Raw genomic sequence first — 25,894 nt, 5'->3', positions numbered from 1 at the left:
GATGTAGAAAAATATATAGTTGGGAAGGGTAAGAAGTAGAGGGAGACAATTTGTGACAAAATTTGGCCCCAGTTTTCTCAGTGAAGTAATAAAAAGAGAATTTGTCTCCCCTTGGGCAGTCAACCAGCTGTCACTAGTGGTGGTGTTGTGAGGATGGATGACCTGGACCATAACAATGACTCATCACTGAGTATCCTTATCTTAGAGGGAGGGGCCGAGGAGCCCTCATTTTGACTCCTGACTGAGAAGCATCTGATTCAAAGCGCAACTGTTTTTCTGTGGTTTGCCTTGAGCTCAAAATAAGAAAAATCACTCAAGTAGATTTTGCTTATTCTAAGACTTTGAAAGGTACTACAGTCTCTCAATATTGCAGCTGCAGGTCTCTAAAGGCTTGTTGATCACTTCTGTGAGTCATCACAAAGCTTCTAGAATTTAAGATGGCTCCTCTCTTATCAGATCCTCTTTGATAATAAACAGCGGGGATGCTTTGTGGCCAGGAACCAGCTTGGGTTGTAAGACCTGTTTAATCTCCCCTAGGAAAAAAATGTGAAACAAAAGAAAACAATCTCTGAGCCCTGTAACAGGAGAAACCAGCCCTCTGCACAGAAGTGTTTATTCTTCCACGACTACAGAAGATCCAAGGAATCCATGGATTCAAACCATCACCATCATCATCCTCACATTTATTCACCTCGTGTACTTTTTAGAATGAGCAGAAGGGATAGATGAATAACAATAAATGAGTGATTATTATGGTTATAATTATTAGAATTAATCAACCAAAGCACAGTCATGCCCAGCTCGAATCCTGGGTCAAGATGGCAAGTGCTTTACCCCAAAAAGATCCCTGATGTGGAAGTCTGTAAAACACAGAAGTCTTCACTTCAGATGATTGATTACATTAGCTCAGAATAGGAGATTCTTCTAATGTCACCCTGGATCAACAGAGCCTCTAATTATACAACGCCTGTAGGTTAATAGTAAAACTAGGGACCGACCACTGGAGGGGAAAAAGCAGAATTCTTTTGGGAAATTGGCCTTATTTGGACATCATGTTTCTTCTACAAATGGCTCTTAGCTGGCCTGTCATTTGACCTCTCTTCAACCTTGATTTTTTTTTTCAGCACAGAAACGCAGGTTCCCATGTCCCTTAGATGGGGAGTGTGTGTTGTTCCAGGAAATCTCTTTGATTAAATAGCAAATTTTATTCCCCTGTGTGTAATTGCCATGGGTTTGTGTGGGCCATTATGTATAAAGCGTGCCCAAAGAAAACATGTAAATGGCCAACAAGTGTATGAGAAGATATTCAACATCACCAATCATCATAGAAATGCCAATCAAAATCACAGTGAGATGTCACCTCATACCTGTTAGAATGATCATTATAAAATAAACAGAAAATACCAGTGTTGACAAGGATGTGGAGGAATTAGAAGACAACACTGTTGATGGAAATGTAAATTGGTGTAGCCACTATGGAAACAGTATGGAGGTTCCTCAAAAAAAATAAAAAATAGAACTACTATATGACCTAGCAATCCTATTTCTGAATATTTATCCAAAAGAGTTGAAAACAGGATTTCAAAGAAGTATTTGCATTCCCAAGTTCATTGCAGCATTATTCATAATAGCCAAGAGGTAGAAACAACTCAAATGCCCATCAACAGATGAAAGGATAAACAAGGACATGGTCTGTACACACTATGGAATATTATTTGGCCTTAAAAAAGGAAGGAAATCCTGCAATACGTGACAACATGAGAACATTATGCTAAGTGAAATAAGCCAGTCATGGAAGTACAGATACTGCATGATTCCACTTATATGAAGTGCCTAAAGCAGCCAAACTCATAGAAGCAGAGAATACAAAAGTGATTACTAAGGACTGGGAGTGGGAGAAATGAGTTGTTTTTCAATGGGTAAAAAATTTCAGTCATCCAACATGAAATTCTCGTGATCTGCTGTACAACAATGTTCATAGTTAATGCTGTACACTTAAAATTCTGTTAAGAGGGTAGATTTTATGTTACTTTTTTTTAAACCACAGTTTCTAAAATAAAAGAAACCAAATGGAGCAAAAATATATTTGAAATCGTTCATGGCATACATATAATTTGTAATTGCATCCAATCAAGCTGTGATAGTCTTGAATTCAACAGAAGTGGTAGTTGACATAATTTACAAATATAAATACACAGAACTACAATATTATATATACACATACACAATTTTTGTGATGAGGCTGGTGTTAAGTAAAAAATACTTCTGCCTGGGGCTTCCTCATTGTCCCCTGACCAAATCGCCACATCTCCCTGCATCTGTATCTATACTCTGTGCCTTCTCTCTGATTACAACAGATAAACTGTCCTTGTTCATATCAAAGGGCAACTTCTTCCCTGGCACTGTTAATCTTATCTCCTCTTCTTCCTAAATAACTTCACTCCTGCAATTTTCTTTTCTTTCTCTTACAGCATCAATTTGTTTCCTTCAATGAGATCAGTTCCATCAACATAAAATATGTTCTAGTACTTTCCATTGCTAATTGTTTTCCTTTGATCCTAAATCCTTCCCCACCTATCAGTCCTACTTGTCTCCCTTTCACAGTAGAACTTCTCCAAAGAGTTCTTCATAATGGGTGCCTCTACTTACTCATCTTCATTTATTTCTGTGACCTACTTCAAACAGGATTCTGACCTCACTGTTCCATGAAAGCTGCTCTTTTAAATGTTGCAATGGCCTCTGGGTTGTAAATCCAATGATCACATTCCTGTCTTAATTCTATTTGCCTTTTTAGCACAATTGACCATTCCCACCTGCTCCTGGACTTTTCTCCTTGGCTTTTAAGATATCTCCTTGTCTGGTATTGTCCTACCTCAGCCCCCTGGTTGGCTCCTTGGTTTGATGTCTAAGGGTGGGAATGCCTTGTTCGGTCCTTTATCTGCATATGCTAACCTGGATAAGATTAATTACTTCCATAGTTTAAATACTATGTATGTGCTGATAGTTCCCAGATTTATATCTTTAGCCCTGAAATCATATACTTGATTTCCTAACTCGAATGAGTATTTAATAGATTTCTTAAATGCAACCTGTCCAAAAAGAAAGTCAGTTTCCTCTGGCCAACACCAATCTGCCCTAATCTTTTTCCATCTCAGTAAAAAGCACTATCACTCATGTTTTTTCCCTTTCCCTCCACCAACCACATGCCATCCATTAGCACGTCCTATTAACTCCTCTCCAAAACTTACCCGAATTTGTCCGTTTCTTCCCATATCCATCACTACCACCTGTGTCCCAGCTAGTATCATCTCCTCCCTGGACCTCAACAAGTCCTTCCTGACCTGCCTCCCTGCTTCTCACTCCTGCTTCTTCTACAAACCATTCTCCTTGCAGAAGCTAGGATATCATCTAAAATCACAAAGCCAGTCTTGTGGCTCTGCTGTGCTTAAAAATTCTCCAGTAAGAGAATAAATTTCACTCTCTGCTCTGGGCTGCTGAGGCCTATGTGGTTGAGCTCCTGTTTGCCCCTCTATCCCCATCTTCTGCCTCCTTCCCTCACTGTGCTCACTGATGCTGACTTTTGGCCAATTCCTAAAGCATATTAAGATCTTTCTTATCTTAGGGACTTTGCACTAAATTGGTCCTTTTGTCTGAAATTTTCTCCCCTCCGAACAGTATGTAACTGACTCCCAGCTCCTGGGGCAGGATTTCTCTAACCAGCCTATCCAGTGCCACTCTGTACCATATTACACCTTTTTATTTCTCAATTGCACACATCACCACTGAAAAGCATTGCTTCTTTAAATTAGTGTACTTTGTGGGGGGCGGGGGGTCTGTATTCTCCACAAGAACGTAAGTGCTACAATGGTAAGATTGCTAGGTTTAGCAAATAAAAATACAGGATACCCAGTTACATTCAAGTTTCAGATAAACAAAGAAGAATTTTTAGTATGTTTTATGCAATACTTGGGACAACTGTATACCAAAAAAAAAAAAAAAAAAGGTTTTCATTGCTTATCTGAGATTCAGATTTAACTGGGCATCTGTATTTTATCTGCATTTCTGTCCAAGAGCAGAATTACCTAGACTACTTTATCATCCTAACAGATACAGTGATGTCTGACATATAGCAAGTGCCCCATAAAATACTGATGAAATGAAACAGTGATTAAAGGAACAAAAGAAGGGAAAGGAATAAATGCTCAATCCAAAAACTAGTTTTAGTTATTGTGATAGTTAGTTTTATGTATCAACCTGACTGCTCAGAGAGCTGGTAAAACATTATTTCCAGATGCGTTGGTGAGGGTGTTTTGGGAAGAGATTAGCATTTGAATTGCTTAACTGAGCAAAGTAGATTGCCCTTCCCAGTGTGGGTGGGCATCATTTAATTCATTGAGGGCCTGAAAGGGAACAGAAAGGTGGAGGAAGACCAGATTTGTTCTCTCCCAGCTTGAGCTGAGACATCCATCCTCCCCTGCCCTCAGACAAGGCGATCCAGATTCTTGGACTTTTGGACTCAAATCAGGACTTCAGACCATCAGCCCCCTGATTATCAGGCCTCTGGACTCTGACTGAATTACCCTGCTAGCTTTCCTTGGTCTCCAGCTTGCAGGTGGCAGATCGTGGGACATCTCAGCCTCCATAACTGCTGAGCCAACTCCTGTAATAAATCTCCTCTTATGTGTATCTATATATAGCCTGTTGGCTCTGTTTCTCTGGAAAACCCTGACTAATACAGTTATCCAGACTGTAACCCAGTGCCTCTCAAGCGTCAGCCTGTATCAGAATCACCTGGGGGCTTGTGGAAACGCGGATTGCTTAGCCCTGGCCGCAGAGATCCTGATTCGGCAGGTCTGAGGCGGGGCCTGAGAATGTGCATTTCTAACACATTCCCAGATGGGGCTGATGCTAGCGGTCAAGGGTCACACTTTGAGAACCTCAGCTCTAGCTCACATCTGAGGTCTCTGAGTTGCTTATTTAACAGACAACCTTCACTTGAATTCCAATTTAGGGACAGAGGAAAGAATACTGGAGTGTGTGGTTCTAGTCTACCTGGAAACAAAAAAAATGGACTAAATCTCGTGCTGTAAAGAAGGATTACCTTCTGCAGCATGCCTGGCCTTTAGCTCTATTCAGCTGAATCAATGCTTAAAAAAAATGACCCCTAGGATGAGTAAGAAATCTCTAGACACACAGTGGACTGTAGGACCAGACACACACCTTTAGAGGAAACTCATACAGCAATCAGAGCATCTCAGGACAGAAAGCAGGAGTCACGTGACAGTGTCTGAAAAGCTGGCCAAACAGAAAGAAGTCCCACGAGGCCCCATTTATGTTTTCCAAGTTAATTAAATTTATTTAATCATTTATTTGAGAGCGAGTTTTCTCTCCAGGATTGGTAGCCCCTGACAACAGACAAAGAGGACAAAGGCACAGCTCTACCAGGTGGCAGCATGAATTGTGTCTCTGTGTAATTGATGAATGTTCTGGGACCCCTTCATTTCCACAAAATGATCCCTCACTCCTATTCCTGAACAACTTCAGCCCTTTACCTTGGAGATATTTTCCACCTATCTCCTCATTTTCTCTTGGTCCCATGTGGCCCTAATGGTCCCTTGTAATAAATGTTTGTGTGCTTACACTTTAATTTTATTTTATGAGTTAAGAGACTGAGTTGAGAGGATACCTGTGCTTCAGGGATGGAAATCACCATGGCTGCTTCTTCAGTGATTTTAGCCACAACTCCAGCTGCCCTGACTCTCCCTTCTGTTTTCCCAGTTTCCCAGGTTTTCAACCGGGAAGCCGTTTTCCCACTCTCCTGTCAATTCCACTGCTGCATGACCTTGACATTCCTTTCTTCTCTTTCACAGCCACCTCCACGGCCCTGGTTCAAGTCCTCACATCTCTTGCCTGGGTTCCCTGCTTCCCCTTTTCCAGTCCATCCTGTAACCACGTTTTCATTCATTTATTCACTCAATATCAATTACTGAGTACATGCTACACATCAGATTGTGCTAGATGAACGGGGGAACAGGATGATGTCTCTCCCTTTCTTTCAAAGCACAACTGGGATTTGCCCTGAACTCCCCTAGCGTTTGGATCTTGCCTAAGCTTTCTCCTCCTGGGAAGTTCTCTGCATCTTCCTCTGTTGAAGTCCCATTTCCATTTCAAGGTTTAGGTACTCTCTCCTCTCCCTCTTCTCTACTGCAACACTGTCACCCCTTTAATGTAAAACGCATCCTAGCCATCCATATTGATACTGTTGCGTTAAGTGTTGGACCTGCTTCCTGGCTTCCAATGGTATTTATCATCCAGTAGAAATAGTTCCTCTAGAATTTGTTTGTGTGGCTGTAGGGGAGGCAAAACTTGACCTCTACCCATCTTTGGTTTTCAGCTGAAACTCTAACAAAAAGATTAGCAAGAGGAAAAGGAACAGTTTATTAACAAGTGCAGCGCACATCACACAGGAGAATGCTAAAGGACAAGTAACTCCAAATGGCAGCTTAAAACTCCAGTTTACACAGCATCTTCAACAAAGAACAGCTGATTTGTAGAAAGACGACAGGACAAAGGGGTTTGGGCTGGGGGACTGAAATGTGGAGCAGTCACTAGGAAGATAACAGTTAGTTTAGCAAGGTGTGTTTGTACAGATTCTCACGCCCAATTCCCCATCTCTGGTGATAAGAATGTCTTCCTCCTGATACAGAGAGGGCACCTTTCACTTGTGAGTTTTATCTCCTGCTTTCAGGAAGAAAAGAAGGGTCTTCTTTCCACCTGCTGTTTTTCAAATTACTTTAACTCAAAATAATCAACATGCCAAAAAGGCATTTTGGGGGGCGACATGCTCTGAACTGCTTCATAGCTAAAGGATTATCGGGGTATAATGGTACAATGATCCACTCCAAGGCAGCAGAAAGGCATTAGCACACAGCATGTGTCTGGAGAGAAAAAGTCCGGTGGGTACATCTTTTTGAAAGCACATGGAATGGTGATGTCCTCCCCCTACCCTCCACATCCACTAAACAATTAAATGTGTCCTCTCCCCCCTTGCTTTGGAGAACCTAGTGTCATAAATGGCACTTATACAGCATTACAGTCAATCATGTCCCAAAAGTGACTCAAGTCAAAAAATTCTGAAACTGACAATCTGTTGTCTTCTTATTTTGACTCTCTCCATAGTAGTTCCAAGGTTGTATTTTATCTTTTTAAATTTTTACTTGTTATAAAACCTCTATTAGGTTTTAATAGCACAAAAGGGGATTTTGAAAGAAGAAAGTCCCCCATCTCAATGCTCTTTCTTTTCATCACAAAGAAGGACTTGCTGTTTAGGTGATGTGGTGTCTAAATTGCCTGCTGCTGTACTGAGGGCTGAGGGAGGTCTTGTCGTGTCTAGAACCTGGACTGGGTCAGCTAATGAATCCGTGGTCATTAGTGTTTCACATCCCCATTTGCCCATTCTGAGATAATAAAATAGGGAAGCCGGGTACATTACAAACGCTCATTTGCTTATTTAATATGATTTCTGGGACACCAGGAGAGGTTCTTCGAGCAATAAACTCTCTCACTTGTTTGCTAGTCCCTGAAATGTTGAGGTACATGATTCCTTTGCTTTCAGACCCTGACCTCTTTCAAAATGATGGGGGTAACTAAGTGAGCTGCTGGTTGTTGACAGCCATTTATAGTCGGTATGATGTGGTTTCAGGTTTTATCTTGAGAGGGATTTTGTTTGGGAAAGAGCTTAAGGTCCAAAATATGGGAAAGAGACTCTGGTGACAGGTTGGGGAATGCCAGAGAAAGCTCTGGCTCACATCACACCACAATTTGGTCTAGGATCAGCATTGTGGAAAACACCACCGCCAAATCTTAGAAAAACAGGTAAATCTGAAGTCTTTCTCTCCATACATGGAACATCAGAACACTCTGCAAGATGACTGTATACATAGGGAAGAAAGTGAATGAATCTCCACGAGAAACATCTGGACTCTTCTTTAGAGAACATTGCACTAAGATGACACTTTAACCATCCAGAGTAAGTCAGGCCTGAGAGAGAGGGATGGACAGCGGAAGAGGGCGCCCTCGTGGGAAGAGTACGTCAGTGCTCTCCCAGCCGCCAAAAGGTGGTGTTAAATGGGTGACACTGTTTGGTGGGAACCCAACCCTGTATCACATGAGCGTGTGGGTTGTACCAGAGTCTGCCACTTCTAGGGCACAAAAGAGGCAAGAAAGACTTTCTTTTACCAAACTTGCTTTTCTATAAAATAGCTTGGGACCGAACATGCAGAGTCTTAATTACCTTGCCCCCTTAGATGTGGTGACTCAGGTGGAATGTTCCTAGCCAGGTAAGCTGTGGGTCTGTACCCCTAGTCAGGAGTGGTGCCCACCTTTCCTCCCAGGAAGATCTGCTTCGAGGCCCTTAATTCTCAAAGCCCTCTATTACAGCAGCCTAAAGAATTATTCTTAGGACTTAAGTCTTGTAAAACAGCCAAAAGTCCCTTAAATTCTGGGCCGTATTATGTGGAGATATGCCAACCCCACCCTCTGGCCTGCTTCCTGCTTGGCAATTTAGAAAGAAAGCAGAACAGTGAGCTTTCCTAGCCCATTATTCACCTCTGAAAGGTAATCAAAGGGAATGCCTTTCCTCCTATTATCCTATTGTTCAATTTTATGGAGGACTGCCTCTGAATATAGATATTGTCAAAGCAACCAAGAACCTAATGTAAACAAGAGTTTCCTAATAATATTTGTTCAAATTATCTTATTCCCATGGCTAGCACTGCCAAATTCCTGAAGGACACATTGGGGCTTCCGTACTATTTAATTGACTTTAACAGCTGACCATCTACCTACAGGACACCCAAGTAGGCCATAGGGGCACCAGCTCAAAATGTCATGTGGATGAAATCATATATGTGTATTCTTTTTTGTCTGGCTTCTTGTACTCAAGCTCATGTTTGTGAGAATTTATCACGTTGTTGTATGAAGCTGTAATTGATCATGTTCATGTCTATGTAGCCTTCCATCATAGGTCTATGCCACTGTTTATCCATTTTGCTTATGGTGGACATTTGGGCTGTTTCCAATTTGCAGCAAGTATTAGTTTCCTATTGCTTCTGTAACAAATGACCACAAGTTTAGTGGCTTAAGATAACACAAAATTGTAATATTGCAGTTCTGGAGGCCAGAAGTATAATGTGGGTCCACAGGGCTGCCTTACTTCTGGAGCCTTTAGAGGAGAATGCATTTCCTTGCCTTTTGGAGTGTCTAGAGGCCACACATACTCTTTGGCTCATGGTCCATTTCTCCATCTTTAAAGCCAGTAACATGGTATCTTTTCTCCTCTGTGACCTCTGTTTCCATCCTCACATTTCTCTCTGACTTTGACCTTCCAGTGTCCTTCTTATAAGGATCCTTGTGATTACATTGATCCCACCTGGATAATCCAGAATAATCTACCAATCTCAACATCTTTATATTTATCACATCTGCAAAGACCCCTTTGCCATGTAAGGTAGCATGTTTATAGATTCCAGGGATTAGGTTGTGAATATCTTGGGGAGGGGGGCACTATTTAGCTCACCACAGAGCATTTTGAATAAACCTGCCGTGTACATTCATCTACATGTCTTTTGGTACAAACATTCTGCATTTCTCTTGGGTGTATACTGAAGAATGGAACTGCTGAGTTATAGAGTATAAACATGTTTAGCTTTAGATTCTGCAAAAATGGTTTTTCAAAGTGGTGCTAAGTTACCTTCCTCCCCAGCAGCACATGAGAGATCCAGTTGACCCACAACCTCTCTAACACTTAGTGTTGATATTTAACCATTGTAAGATACAGAGGTATCTCACTGTAATTTTAATTTGCACATTATTGATGACCACTGAGGTTGAACAGTTTCTCATATATTTATTGGTCATTTAGATATCCTCTCTTGTGAAGCTTTTTTTTTTTTTTTTTTTTTTTTTTTTTTTTAGTCTTTTGCCCATTTTTCTATTTGGTTGTCTTTTTCTTACTGATTTGTAGGAGTTCTGTATATATTCTGGATCCAAGCCCTTTGTCACGTATATGTGCAGTAAATAACTTTTCCCCCTCTGTGGTTTGTCTTTTTAATCTTTTAATGGTATCTTTAATGCATAGAAATTCCTGATTTTAAGGTAGTACAATGTCTACAAGAAATCTCAAGAAAAAAAATTAAATATTTTGAACTGAATGAAAATAAAAACACAACATAACTAAATTTATGGAGTGAACCTAACGCAGGGCTTCGAGGAAATTTTATAGTACTAACTTTTGGCATTGTTGATTTTATTGATTATAAGTTTGTTTTCTATCTTACTAATTTTTGTTTTTTTTTAATTTCCTTCTTTTTACTGTTAGATTTGATTTTCTGTTTCCTAAATTCTTTAGATTTTTAAATTGTTGCTTTTTCAGCTTTTAAAATTTTTCTAATATATGCATATTAAAGCTATAAATGGCCTCTAAGCTTGGCTTTAGCTGCATCCCAGAGATTTTGAAATGCAGCAATTTAATTATGGCTTAATTCGAAATATTTTCTAATTTCCATTGTGATTTCTTCTTTTGCCCATGGATATTATAAGTGTATTGTTTAATTTCCAGACATATGGGGATTTTTCTCCTTAATGTTTTTGTTACTTATTTTTAGCTTGATTTCACTGTGGTCAGAGGAAAAATATTAATATTGGTAGTGCAAATTCTCAGTACCTTTGTAGCTCTCCAATGTCTTTAAAAAAAAAGTTTTTATATTTAGTCCAACTTTTCTAGTTGTTTTCAGAAACAAGTATAATACAAAATAACCTACTCAGCTATTGCCAGAAACATGACTACCACCAATGATAATTAATTGTGATGCTGCCACAATCCACAGGTCACTCACCAGCAAAAAAAGAAAAAACTCATCACTACATCCATGGTCAGAGAAATAAGCAACTTGATCTCAGAATTCCTTCTTATTTTCTCCAAAGCCCATGTTCTTGCTATTTCTAACATGCCATTTATTACATTTATTACTGCTTTCCAGGCCCTCCCTGACTCCACATTTTCTAGCTAATCTTATTTCCCCTCTGTCCTAACTCGCTCTTCCCACTGGACTTTTTCAGTGCTCTTCTCCCTCTTGTTTACAAATGTCAAAAGCATGCGAATCGTGTTCCTCTGTTATGTTATCCTCAGACTCTCCTCACTTTTCTTTGAAATGTCTGCCCTTTGATTTTTTTTTTTTTAGTCTAATGCATAAGAAAATAGATACATAAATATTAAAGTAAAAAAGAGGGTCATCTGCATGCCACTGAAATTGCCTGGAACAGCAGCAGCGGCACACGGCACGTTTTGGAAACTGAGCCGGTGCCTCACCTCGCTGTGGGGTCAGAGGATGCACAGCGAGTTGTAGGGAATGTTATCGAGAGGACTTACGTGTCTAATAGGTCACACCTCATGGCCCATGTGGTCCTTTACATTTTGAGATTCTCAGCCCAGTTTCAAAATCTCAAAAATAGCACACAATTCTGGAAACATTTCTTTAGGTATAACTTAAAAAATTAAACCATATGGTCTACAGCCCTCCTCCAAACCTAGAAATTGCAGGCTTCCCTCGAAGATGGGGAGCACTCTTAATTGGAGACATAAATAATTGTCACATTCGTATCAGTGGGTTCCATAGGATTGCTTATACTTGAGTGGATCCTTGGGAGAGGGCAGTTTGCAGTAATTGCTGGATTCCCCAGGTCAGAAAGCAAACAAATGAAAAAACAAAAGCCTCTTTTGGTGAGAGTAGAGATGGTAAAATGTTTTTAGTATTACGGGTTTATTATTTCTTTGAGACTCATTTGAAGAGTAATGCCAGCCATCCCAGGCAGACTAAAATCTATGTGAATTATCAAGTCCATCAAGGGAAAATCACTCCACTGAGCCCCCACGTCACCCATTTCAAAACTCAATCTCTCTGCTGCAGCCCACGGCTACCTCCTCTCCTCTTCTTCGTGGAGATGGACATTAGCTGGTCACTAAGTCTGTAAAATAACCCCTAAGTTTTCAGACACCACAATCATTAACCTGCTCCTCAACCTTCTCCCTCCAATAATCCTCATCTCTTTAACCTTTCCTCACTGGCCCAATGTGAGGACTGAGCCTTAACTCAACCCTCATCTTGGAATCTTCTCTGAATTTATCTGACCCAAAAGAAGACAGAAGTGAAATCAGCACTGGGTTAAACAGTGGGACAAAGCCAGGGACTGCCTCACTCCAGAATTATGCACGCTGTGAAAAACAGTGAAAAACAAGGCTACTCGAGTGTGTCTTCAGAAGTATCTTATTACAGTGAAGAAAACACAGCCAGGATGAGGTGCAACATGAGGTGCAGCCAGCACAGTGACGTCATGCCCAGGAGAGGAAAACAAACATCCCAGGGTTTGAGACCAACTCCCCAGAGAGATGAAGCCAACAAGGCAGGAGGGCCCTTGCTAGCAAAACCAATGTAAACAAATTAAGGTAAACATGAATGAGTCCTTTTGTTCAATGAGATTCCAAGCCCTGGGAAAGCTGAGAAGCACCATATATGTATCATACATCATAGAAGTATCATGTATCAAGACACAGATGATAAATACCTGCAGGATTGTCTTATACATGACAAGCAGGAGTAAACGCACCATCTGAGAACTAGAAGCAATTTCCTCAGCCCCCTTTCCTTATGTAAATTTGAAGACTTCAAGTCAGAGCAGAGAATTATTCAAGCTCTGCCTTAGTTTCCTACTTCTGTTAGGGTCTTTGAGATCACACTCTTCTTCCTTGCCTGATTGATGAGCCAATTGAGAAATAGATCAAGAAAGATGGAGGTCACAACAGCACCTTTATGAAGCTGATATTGAGGATGTAGCTTATATCTGTGAGCAAATAAACTTTCCAGTACTGAATCCCTGTCACAGCAGCCTGGACCACAGCAGCCTCCCACCCCTGCCCTGCCATTCCCCAGCCCACATCCCAACTTACGTTCCCTGAGGGCGGGGCAGCTCCCAAAGAGGAAAGCAGAGAGGAGCTGAGCCAATCACATTGGTTTGTTCTCTCCAAATTTCCTATGGCCAAATCACTCCACCTTCTCCCAGCAGAGGGAGAGACAGCCTAGGGTGTTACATAATGAATAAATGGATGATTATGTGTGCAAGTGTAGGTGTGCATGTGCATATGTGTGCATGAGTGGGTGTACATATGTGTGCCTAAACGTCCAAATGTGCATGTATGCCTGTATAAAGTCATCTCTGTAGCTCGAACTCAAGAAAAGGCTCAATTTGAGTCCCATTGGGAGCCCTGGAGAAGCAGGCTTCCTAGAACAAGGGAGGGTTTGCTCTTTCTCTCTGGTCTGTTCTGCTCAAAGTCTAGTGAGCCACATCTGGACAGTACAGTGGGCGTGTCCAGGGGTGAGCGACCTGACAGAGTAATACAGGGGCCTAAACCACATCAGCCTTTAATAGACTTGTTTGTGAGTCTAAGGAAAAGTCAAGTTCCAGGCAAGGACAGGCTGCCTGGTCGTTCTAGTTGACAGATGAGGCTTTGTGGGGGCAGCCAGGATGCAGAAGTAGAAGATGGTACCCTCAATATGCCACATCAGCCTGAGAGGATGGGGAAAAGGTCTTCAGCTCCAGGATTCAGTGGAGCCAAGGAGCTACAGATGGGATGAAGTTGGAAAGGCAAACACACCAACAACTGAGGTGGATTCCAAGAATGAGGAATGGTTAGTGAGAAATATGTCAGGACCCAGTCAGCTAAAAGCCAACATTGGGTGGATTCCCAAAGTAGGGACCTAAGAATGGAAAGGGATTGAACAATCAAAGATCCAATGATGCAAAGACACATGGGCTATAGACTGCCGCTGGTCCCAAGGGGTGTAGTACCTGCTATCTGAGAAAGCTTAGTAGGCACTGGGTTCATTGCAGAAGAGCTGGTAGCTGTTAACTAAACTGTAAGCTCCTGGAAGGCAGAAAGTGCAGAGGTGAGGTCTTGATCATCAGGCAACCGATGGATATTGGCTGATCAGTCGCTTAAATAAGCCTTTCAAGAGAAAAGCCTCTTAATTTGTACCTAATGCCTTTGAACGGCTTTGATTTTCCAGTTTCTCTCTTCTTCTCTCTTTTTTTCCTGACAGCTGTTATTGCTTCAGCAAACTGAAGCTGTTGCTATTTCAGCATCATTGCTAAGAAGGGCATCAGAGCATCTTAATGTCAGGCTGAGCTCACTCATCCAGATTAATTCCTTAGATGTTCAGCAGAATTTCGGGTAAAGTCACATTTGGGCGGAACAAAAGGCAGATAACTCACTTTATCTGAGAGCCTTTTATCTTGTTGACAAACCCCAATTCTCATCCATTCCAATTTTCATGGCAATTCAAGAAATTGCTAGAAGAAGAAATGTGGACTTTGGAAAGATACACTTTGCTCCTTGCTATCATGTGAAGGCCTCATCGTCCCTGCAGTTTCTGATTTGGTTCCCCGGGATTACAGAACCATGGCGATTACTGTGTCCCTAAGTTTCTCACTGGTTTTAAAGAAGTAGCTGGTTTCCACTTTTATTTATGGAAACTTCAAGAATTATCTCCAAAGACCAAGAGTCCAAGAAGATATGCAGAATCCTAGAGTTGGAGAGGACATGTGTGGTGACCTCACCCCCTCTTGTGTCAGATGGGTAAACTGAGGCTCAGAGAAGTGACTCTTGCCTAACAAAGTGGAATGTTGGCACTTTGAACCAAGCTAACCCATGTTCTAAGTAACACTCCTCCTCATTGACAGAAATACTGGCAGTGGATCCAAATATTAAAACCATGCATGCAAGAGAAGGATTAAAAATAGAATAAAAAGTAATCAAAACAAAAGGCAAAAATAAGGGGAAACATCTTAAACAAAAAATAAGGCACATGGCATTTGCTGCCTAGACCAGGTAATTGTTCAGCTAAACACAATTTTGCACCCATAAGACAAAGCACTCTAAAGCTGTCTAAACGTGTATCTCAAAAAGTGCATTATATCCCTTTTTTCTCTGCAAAAATGACAAGCAGTTTTAATCTTTTTCGAGCAAGTGATGACAACCCCTAGCACCCAGCATTATGAAAATTCAGGGATGTAAGTTTCACCCTTCATCTCTCTCAGTTTTTATCCTCAGAACAAAGGAAAATTGTCAGGCATTGTGCTGACAATGGAAACGTAAGCTCTTTTTTTTTTCCCCTGGTTTTTTTTTGTTGTTGTTGTTGCTAGGGTATAAAACCACGTGTGCCATAAAACTCTCTCCCATCTGGCTGGTGTTTGAAACTTCGCTGGGACCCAGTTTTTACAGTTGAGCAATTAATTCTCTCTAACACTTGGGAGCTGCTGAAATACAGGAGGTTTGAGGTAGAGCAGTTCATGACCTTATGCCTTTGTGAGTTGTACTGAAAACTGACTTCCTGCATCACTGCGAGAGAAAAATCTATTAAAATCTCTTGGATGAGTACTTCAACAGCCTGATTTCATTTTGAAACTAATCATTTGGTCCAGTTTAGAAGGCATGACGAATGATGTCACTTCAAATATTAATATTGTTATAAACCTGGATAATAGGTTTTTTCCTCAGATTCAGAGCTTTTTTCCTTTTTTTAACAACATTTCAACAATTCCATAAAGCCCCTCCTATAACATTTGAAGTCTGGTAGCATATGGAGGAAAAAAAATCAACAACATTGTTTGATATTGTTGAGAAAGTATCAAAGACTGTAAAGTATCTATAAATTCACCAAAACAAAAATCACATGAAGTTATGGAAAAAATTAAAACTAAACTAAAGAATGTAAAAGACCACCTAAATAAGCAGACATATATATTACGTTTATAAGTGCAGAATAGATGATAATTTTCCCTGAATTAATCGCTAAATTAATGCCTTTTAAATCAAAATCTCAAGATGATTGCTTCCAGCTTTATTGAGATATAGTTGACACATAACAGTGTTTAACCTTAAGGTGTGTAATATGATGCCTTGATACACATATGTGTATATTGCAAAATGATCACCACAATAAGGTTAGTTAACACATTCTTCCCCTCACATAACTACTGTTTGGTTGTTTTTTGTTGAGAACATTAAAGATCTATTCTCATAGTAACTTTTGGGTATACAATATAGGATTGTAAACTATAGTCACCATGCTATACCTTAGAACCCTGGAACTTAATGAATAAAATAATTATATAACATATAACTGTATTAACATATTATAGAATAAATACATTTATAAATTATCAATGAAATATTTAAAATAGTTTATTTAAAGATATTAAAAATCACAGTATAAAGAAAGAAATGCCAAATAGTTTAAAGACTATTAAAACTACTAATAGGAAATACAGGAGAACATCGTTTTAAGTGTGGAGTAGTGAGGCAGAGTGGGAGAATAGGTGAAGCACAGAGGATTTTTAGGGCAGTGAAACTACTCTGTACCATACTGTCATGAAGAATACATGTCATCAGACATTTGTCCAAACCCATAGAATATACACCACTAAGAGTAAACCCTAAAGTAAGCTACGTGGACTCTGGGTGATATGACATGTCAATGGGTTGTAACAAATAGAACATTCTGGCGTGGATACTGATAGTGAGGGAGGCTATGTTGGAAACAGCAGGTATATGGGAAACATATATATTGGAAACAGCGGATATATGTACATTCTGTTCAATTTTGCTGTGAACCTAAAACTGCTCAAAAAATAAAGCTTAGTAAAACAGACAAACATTCTACAGCCCCTCCTATCAGGAGGTAGGTGGACTCTTTTTTCCCCACTTCTTGGATCTGGGTTTAGTCACATGACTTGCTTTGGCCCACTGGGTATTAGCAACGTGAAGCAGCAAAAGCTTGAAAATCATGTGTACACGGAGGCTTGCCCTCCCCTGCCGCTGGAGACCAGAGACCACCAAGTGAAGGAGCCTGGGCTAGCCTCCTGGAGGATGAGAGGCCCAGCCATCCCAGCTGAGGTCCCCATGATGTGATGTGAGACCACCATTGACCATCCAGCCCCAGGAGGCAGGCCCAGTCAAGAAGGACCACCCTACCAGCCCATGGCAATACATTGCTGTTGACTTAAGCCACTATGCTTTGGAGTGGTTTGTTATACAGGAAAAGGTAGCTAATTTGAGTAGGAGCACAAAGTACAAACTTCAAAGGGAAAAAATGTGTGAATTTAATGACACTAAAAGTAAAGCTTTCTCTTCAAAGTAAGACGCCTTATACAAATGTAACAGACAGGAGATGTGCTGGAAGAAGATATTTTGCAAAACTAGGACAAAGGATTAGAATCCAGAATATCTAAGGAACTTTCACAAATCAGGAAGAAAAAAAAACAGAAAAATGGGCAAAAATAGGAAAAAGAAACTCACAGGAGTAAATCCAGAATGGCCAATAAATAGATGAGAAGACTCTCAAACTCATTAGTAATCAGAGAAATGCAGATTGTGTTAAAAATGGGATACTGCCAGGAGGTTTCTCAAAAAGCTAAAAATAGAACTACATATGACCCAGCAATTCCCACTCCTGGGTATATATCAGAAAGAAAGAAAGAAAGAAAGAAAAACTCTAGTTCAAAAAGATACATACACCCCAACATTCTTAGCAGCATTATTTACAACTGCCAAGATATGGAAGCAACCTAAGTGCCCATCAACAGATGAATGGATAAAGATGTGATATATATATACACACACACACACAATGGAATATGACTCAGCAATAAAAAAGAATGCAATTTTGCTGTTTGCAGCAACATGAATGGACTTAGAGGGTATTATGCTAAGTGAAGTAAGTCAGACAGAGAAAGATATTGTATGATATCACTTATATATGGAGTCTAAAAAAATAAAACAAACTAGTGAATATAACAAAAGAGAAACAGATCACAGATAGAGAGAACAAGCTAGTGGTGACCAGCGAGGAGAATGAAGAGGGGAAGGCACTATAGGGGTAGGGGAGTAAGAGGCACAAACCATTATGTATAAAATAAGCTGCAGGGATATATTGTACAACATGGGGAATAGAGCCAATATTTTACCATAGCCATAAATGGAGTATAACCTTTAAAATTTGTAAATCACTGTATTGTATACCTGTAACTCGCATTATATTCTACATCAACTATACTTCAATTAAAAAATGAGATACTACCTTATAACCATTAGACTGGTAAAACATGAACAGTTGTATAATAGCAAGTTTTGACAAGGATGTGGGGAAATGAAACTCCTTATTGCACTACAGATGGGAGGAGTCACCTGCCACTGCCATTTTTGGAGGTCATTTGGGCAGTGGTTAGTGAAATCTTGTATTTGTATATTCTTCGTGTGATCTGAAATACTGTTCCTGGGTGATACCCTAGAGAAACTGGCAGGTTCCCAAAGAGACTTATGTCAGTATGTTTGCTTGTCAATGTAAATGGCTCTAGACAATCTGTCCTTCAGTGGAAGAGAGGATATGTTAACTGTGGTACATGCATAGGATGGAAAAACTAGAAAATGCTCAGAAGTGGTACATAAAATTTACTTACATCAACATACTTACAGCTCAGAAACATCATGACGAGTGAAAAAGTTAGTAGAATGAGATGTATAGCACAAAACCAGTTATGTGAATGAAAGTCTACTTTAGATACATGAAAGTATGGAAGGTGAGTTGGAAGAACGTTAAAACCCAGAATGGACGTTTATGAGAGTGGAATAATGGGAGCAGTTAAGGGACTATAATAAAATAAAATCAGAAATTTAGTTTTTGTTTTGTTTTTCAGTTCTTAGTATATGTGCTACCAAAGTGAGCACAGAAATTTAGCTTTATATGTGTACATGTACCTGCTGCTAATGACAACATGAGTTTTACCGACAGTTGTGATTTGAAAGACCAAGTAAAAATATTTATAAACAAAAAAGAGCCTCTTTTATGTAAATAGAATACAAAATGCAGCGTGATCCCCCCAACTTTGGCAACATTTTGCTGGTACCACTAGCATCACTATTAGCCTGTAATTCTAAATGGAGGCGCAGTGGGAAACAAAACAAGACAAAGGCATCTTTCCTTTTGTTCAAGGAAGAACTCATGTAGAGAACCCCCAGGCTTATTGCTGAAATCATATGTTGAAAGGCTAGAGGTCTCCTTCCCTCTTACCCACAAACTTGCCTCCGCTGTGCATTCTGCTCTATGGCCATGCTTTGTAACATTTCTTTAAATATGATTCAGTATCTATGCAGGGCCTCCTACCCTGTACCTCTCTTGAGCGTAATTTGTTGCATCGAATTTACATCTAAAGGTGAAACCAAAACTATTTTATGTTCTTACCTGAATGAACGTGTTGTTTCTTGAGTTAGTTGAGAATTTGCCCTGGCCCTCGTCTTATTACTTTGGTTACATCTGGTTGAATTTTTTGTAGCCATTTGAATTTGTGAAACAGACCCTCCTTTCCCTTCTTCCCCATAGAGTAACCCAGGATGAGATTATAGGTGTGAGTGTGGTGGATTGGGTGGGGACAGTGTCAGCATTAGGACAGGGGACTGTGCTAATAAGCATCTAAGAATCCAATGTAATGACACATAAAAATTAATATTATGTATCAACTTGGCTGGGCCATCGTGCCCAGATATTTGATTAAACATTATTCTTGATGTTTTGTGAGTATTTTTAGGAGAGATTAACATTTAAATTGGTGGACTTTAAGTACAGCAGATTGCCCTCTATACTGTGGGTGAGCCTCATCCAGTCAGTCAAAGGCCTGTGAAGATGGACCTCCCTCCAGCCTGGCAGCCTTTGGACTTGAGCCTGACAGCTCATCCTACAGATTTTAGATTTGCCAGCCAATTCTTCAAAATAATCGCTCTTTCTCTCCATATGTTCACATCCCATTGGTTCTGTTTTTCTGGAGAACACTGACTAATATACTGAGGAACTCCTGTAAGGAGCTGATCAGAGGGAGACAGTTAAAGAGTGTATGCCATCAGCTTCTGACCTCAGGGTTGGTGGAACAGTATCAGAAAAGCACAGTGGAAAGATGCTCAGGTGTCATGTAGGTAGTGCTCAATTTTCAACAAATAGAACTGTTTATATAAAGTGGGAAACATTCCTAAAACAACAAGCACCCACCACCACCAAAACCCTATCCATTCTAACCACAGCAACTCACCAGATAGTTCAGCTCGATTTCCTAGAATGTGAAACAATTCCATGAAGGAAAATGAGCTGATTTTGAAAATTGGAAATAGGTTGGTTACACAGCATTTTTTTTTTTTTACTTTGTTTTGCTTTGCATTTTACTCTCATCATTCAATAAGGTCTAGTTGCCACAATGTACAAATCCTATGTAGGTAAGGTTGGATGCTAGGTTAAACATTAAGGAAGTTGGAGGGAAATGTCAGGCCAATGAGCAGAAAGAGAAGGTAGGTTACTCAGTCTGTTGGAGTAATAGTATCACAAGGAATTTTTCTCCTTATTTTAAATTTCTAGTATTACTGTCATGAAATTGACCATTAATAACCTTGTATAAATTTAAACATTCCTTAGGGAGAAACAAACAAATACACTGACCTTTCCTCTCCATCATGCTTTGGAAAAGCTGACTGTCTCCTCCACAAGACTATAATCACAGCACTTTTTCCTGGTCATTGTTTGGTTTAACTACAGGCAAAAGAGGACATGAACACGCATCAGAGTCATAAAAGATGGGTGGATGGAAACAGAATCTTAAGGTTGGAAGGAATCTTGGAAACGCCTTTGGACCATCCCCTTGGCTCTTGGGCCACACCTAAACTCTTAAAGCCCTTCAGAATTCACTGTGCTAAAGACTTCCAAAGACAATACCTAATTTGTCTTAGAAACTTATTCTAGTGTCTAAGAATACTTTCTGTCAGGAAATTTGGCGTGGTAAGTTCGGGCTCTGCTCGCACCCATTTCCTCTGGCTCTGGGCTGGGGTAGGGGTGGACAACAGCTGTGCACACATTTAGCCCAGGATACACATGAAGGTCGTCACCAAAACAGCCCCTGCCCATACTGCCTACCAGCCTTCTCGTCTCTGGGTTAAATGACTCCAGCCCCTTCAATGTCTTCTCATTGGTTTCCTTCTCTGGATTTAGGCCTATGTGTGCCTAATCTTGGACAGATAGTCCAGTGAGGGTTGGTCACTATTGGCTCTCCAGTGACCAACTGTCCCAGTTTGCCATGGCCTTCCCAGGACATGGGACTTTGAGAGCTGAAACCAAGAAAGTCCTGGCAAACCAGGACATGTTGGCTGAGTTGGCTCTCTAAAGGAGAGAAATGTCTCATCCCCAAATTTCAAGGAAAATGCTAAAATCATAGTTTCGTATCTGTGCCTTGGCTCTGATCCTCAGAGTTTGTACAGAGCCGGACTTCTCTCCCTCAAATTCATTGCCCAAAATGTATCCCTCTTGGAAGGGTTACGGGCAACGAGCCATCCTCTGGTGCTAAAATGGAACATCTCAATTAATGTCTGGACACGGAAAGATCAATCTTGAGGGCCTCATTTGTTGTTCTGTCCTCTGCACAGACCTCCATCTGGAGGGACAGGGCAAAGCATCTGCCCCACAGGGCACAGCACCTGGGTGTCCTCCACCAGTCACTGGGGGAGTGGGCACACGTGGGGATGCAGCACATGTGACCAAAAAAGAAAGTCTCAGAAGCAAAATCGGGGGCAGAAATGAAGTGTGTAAAAGGGAGGAAAAACAGGACAGAGGAGAATTAAAAAAAGAAAAAACAAGGAGTGGGTGGGGAGAAAATGGCCTATAGAGTATAGAAGAGGAAAAAAAACCTTTTTTTTCCCTCTCCCCTCCTCGGTCATTGGCTAGGGCCTTGTCAATTAGACTAACAAAAGACGGATTAACAAGAGAAAGACTAGTTTCTTAAGACGTGTATCAGGCACGTAATACACACGGGGACACTCAGAGATGAGTAATTCACGGGGTGGTTAGAACTTGGGCTTGTATAGAGTCTTAACAAAATAAAAAATAAAGGCTTAGGGAAGTGATAAGACAAAGGAAAAGGACTTTGAGTTTCTAAGGTGGGAAGGTAAATATATGGAGGAACTAATGGGAGGTAAGGGTTCGCTAGTAAAGTTTGTAATGTAGGTTACTTCTAGGTAAGTGTCTAAAGTTGTCTCCAGTACTTCTGTCCTTCCTAGTTGAGGGAGGGACATCATCTTTACAAATTTATGTCCTGCTTTGAGGTGAATATGAGGGTGGGATGGAGGAGGGGAGAGCTTTTCCTGAATCTTATTTCTTCTCAATTGCCTTCAGCTCAAAATAATCCCTGTGCCGAAGTGGCACGTTCTGGGGTGACATATTCTGCTACCTCCCACTGGCTGGAGCAAAAGCAATGGGGAGAAGAAGGCTAGAAACATACCCAAAGACATGTAGAAATTGGCCAAGGAACACAAAATTAATAGATGAGGAAGAACATGAGAAACCTGTGTTGGTGTGAGAAGTGGGGCCTCTCCGCCCCTCTTTGTGCTTCTCTTACCTTTTAAAAAAGATTGGTTCCCAGACTCTCAGATTTCATGGACCTGAAAAAAAAAAAAATCAAAGCTGCAAAGAGCATGAAACTAACAGTACCTCCTACTATGCTCATTATTTCCAAAAGCAAAGGGTATTGGGCATTCTCCGAGTAGAAGAAAGCTGTCATCAGCAACTGAGTGCCAACATGCACACCCGGGACATGGTCCTTATTTCTCCCGTTTTGCTAAGGAATGCTGAAAATTCTGTCACAGGCTGGTGCCAGGTGTCAGCCCAGCATTAGGGAGGCACTGCTTCAGTGAATCTAAGAGCTTAGCCACGCATTTCTTTAGAAAAGTGGTCAAGGCTAACATTTATTGAGCGCTTATTGTGGGCCAGCCCCTGCCCGTAGTCATTATCTCGTGAAATCGCATCAGTAGCCCAGTTCTATTTACTGTCCTCACATCCCAAATAAGGAAACAGAGGGCTGAAAGCGGTAAGAAACTTGGCCATGGTCAGGTGGTAGAGAAAGGATATAATCCAAGTCACCCAACTCCAGGGCCAGTGTTTTAAACCACTTCACTGCACTGCACTGCACTGCACTGCACTGCACTGCACTGCACTTCGTGAGCATGCTCCTTGAAAGAGGGGGTCTTCTGGACTTTCTGGACAACTCTGGAGGGTTTTCATCAGCTCTATATCAGTTAGCTTATGCTTCTAACTGAAAAAATACCAGGGTCTCCCCATGACTATGTTTCCTGAAGCAGAAATACTTGAGAGATTTGAAAGCAGCGGCTGCCGCCGCCTTTCCTCGAGTCCCACATCCCTGCCCTGGCTCCAGGTCAGCTCCCCACTTCCCTGCCAGGGCGGGGCCTGTTCTCTCCGGTTGCTATTCATATCTGTATTTGTTCAGGAGCTTCCTTCCTGCCTCCCTGTTCACCTCAACGTCTTCCCTTTCTAGCAGCCTTGGCCTTGATGTCTAACTGTAATCACACCTCAAAATCAGAACCACAGAAATATTGTCAGGTAGAAGTTTCCTATTTTTCTACATGGGAGACTTGATGCCCATGGAACTGTTGAACACTCAGACAAAAGCTGTGGGTGCACAGGGAATTAAGTGATGGGGCAACAAGAAATGGGATTGTCCTCCTGGTCAAACCTGGTCTTAGTGCGGGAATATTTTATCTGTTCACCATTTGCTTATTCTGTCTTATTAGCAATCTAATAATGAGGGAAACTTTCCTGATGGCTCTTCTAGAAGTTTGAGGGAAACAGTACATTAGTTTACTGTGCTGTGACATAAATGAGAACATTAGCATCAGGGCTAAAGGGAATGTAAAATATCCCCAACATTGTTCCAGAGAGATGAGAAGTCCTAGCTTTAGGAATCTCTAGAGAAGAGATTCCAGAATCCACTCTTTCAGCTCATCCTGATGCTTAATTATCCTCATTGCTAAGAAAGTTTTCTTCCTTTAATCCATATCCTTTCTGCTATAGTTAACTCATTTCTTAAAGGTGCCCTTAGAGCTGAAAACACCACCACCCCTACTACTTTTTCATGTAAACTTCTTATCTGAAGGAGAGAATTCTTTAATTTTTTTTCTTATTTTTCAACCTTTAGAAGCTAACTTCTCTATCCTCTTTCGTACAGTCATAGAATTGGAAAGGGACATCAAATATGTCTGGTTTAGCAATTCTCAGACTTGTATTCCCAAATTAACCTGCAATGCCAGAGTCCCACCCCATCTCTGCCAAATCGAATCTTTGTGAGCAGGACTCCAGAATTTATTTAACAATACCTGGTCGTTCTGAAACTGACATTGTTCAGACAGGCATCTGGAAACCCTTGAGCCGTCTAGATCACTCTTAGATTTCCTCACAGCATCCAGATAGAACATATCCAATGAGACTGCAATCACTACATCCCAAGAAAACCCTTCCCAGGGGATGGCCAGAGCCCTCCAATCATAAGAATGCTTTTCCTTTTACCAAGTCAAAATCTGCCTCCTTATCGTTTCTATTAATTATGCTACATGTGGCCTCTGGTGCCAGAGTATTTCTAATTCTCTTCATTAACTTTTTCAACCCTAGACAAATCACATTTCCAGGTTAACATAAAAAAAGAAGAATCCATCCTTTCTCCAGTAATTGGTTACATGCAGCCTGAGAATTGGGCTCTCTAATTAGTGCCCAGGTGCCGCTGCTGCTGCTGGTCCACAGACCACATCTGAGAACCACTGGGCTAATCCCTGCGTGTTTAGGGCAGCATTCACTGGGGAATGAAAACCTACTGCATCAGAATCAGCTAGGGAAGCTTGAAAACGGTAGACGTGTAAGGGTTCGGAACTCTGCAATTGCAACAAACATTCCGTGGAGATCTTCTTGCTAAAATTTGAGAATCCCTGGTCTGTGGTGTTGACACTTCAAGGAGCTTTGGTTTTGAGGCCTGCGGTTCTCAAAGTGTGTGGTCCCTGAATCAGCAGTGTCAGCATTACCTAGTAGCTTGTTGGTGATGCAAATGTAATCTTGTTTTAACAAGCCCTCCAAGGGATTCAGATGCTCAAAATGTTTGAGCCACTGGCAAAGCTAAACTCATAGAAAAGATCAGTCTCTCACTGTTTCCCATGCTTCTGCTTCTTTCCAGATTTGCTTTGTTTCACTAGAGAACAGGTTAGTTTATTCTTTGGGAGCCCCATTCAGCATGAATTTTCCATTCCCCTCTTCTCCCCAGCCCCCGACAACCACTATTTTACTTTCTGTTTCTATGAAGTTGACTATTCCAGGTACTTCCCATGAATGGAATCGTACAGTACTTGGCCTTTTGTAACTGACTTATTTAACTTCGCATAATTGTTTTCAAAGTTTATCCATGTTGTAGTAAGTGTCAGAATTTCCTTTATTTTTTCCCTTTTATTTGTTTGTTTGTTTATATTGTGAAAAACACATAAAATAAAATTTATCACCTTAACCATTGTTAAGTGTACAGCTCAGAAGCGTTAGATTTTTCACATTGTTGTAAAATTGATCTCCAGAACTTTTTCATCTTGCAGAACTGAATCTCCATATCCATCGAACAACTCCTGGTTTCTCCTTACCTCCCAGAGCCCCAGGCAACCACTATTCTACTTTGTTTCTATGAATTTGACAACTCTTGGTACCAAATTTGAGGAGAATCATACAGTACTTTTCTTTTTGTGACTGGTGTGTTTCAATTAGCATAATGTCCTCAGGGTTCTTTCGTATAGGATGTGTCAGAATTTCCTACCTTTTCCAGTCTAATATTCCATTGTATGTATAGACCACATTTTGTTTCTCCATTCATCCGTCATTGGGCATTTGCGTGGTTGACACTGTTGACCACTGAACAATGCCACCGTGAACACAGG

General features: G+C 40.8%; 1 long non-coding RNA gene across 1 annotated transcript in view; it reads left to right on the top strand.

Moving 5' to 3' along the window:
- LOC141575667 (uncharacterized) overlaps nucleotides 1-25,877 on the top strand; it is a 51,459-nt gene extending 25,582 nt beyond the window's left edge. The window contains exon 3 of the long non-coding RNA XR_012503356.1: nucleotides 538-25,877. This is a non-coding gene — a long non-coding RNA (uncharacterized LOC141575667). The remainder of the gene's footprint in view (nucleotides 1-537) is intronic.
- The last annotated feature ends 17 nt before the right edge of the window (nucleotides 25,878-25,894 follow it).

Source organism: Camelus bactrianus, chromosome 30 (assembly GCF_048773025.1).
Source record: "Camelus bactrianus isolate YW-2024 breed Bactrian camel chromosome 30, ASM4877302v1, whole genome shotgun sequence".
NCBI classification, from domain to species: Eukaryota; Metazoa; Chordata; class Mammalia; order Artiodactyla; family Camelidae; genus Camelus; species Camelus bactrianus.
The sequence above is the reverse complement of the archived record's forward strand: the minus strand, read 5'-3'. Positions and strand labels throughout refer to the sequence as shown.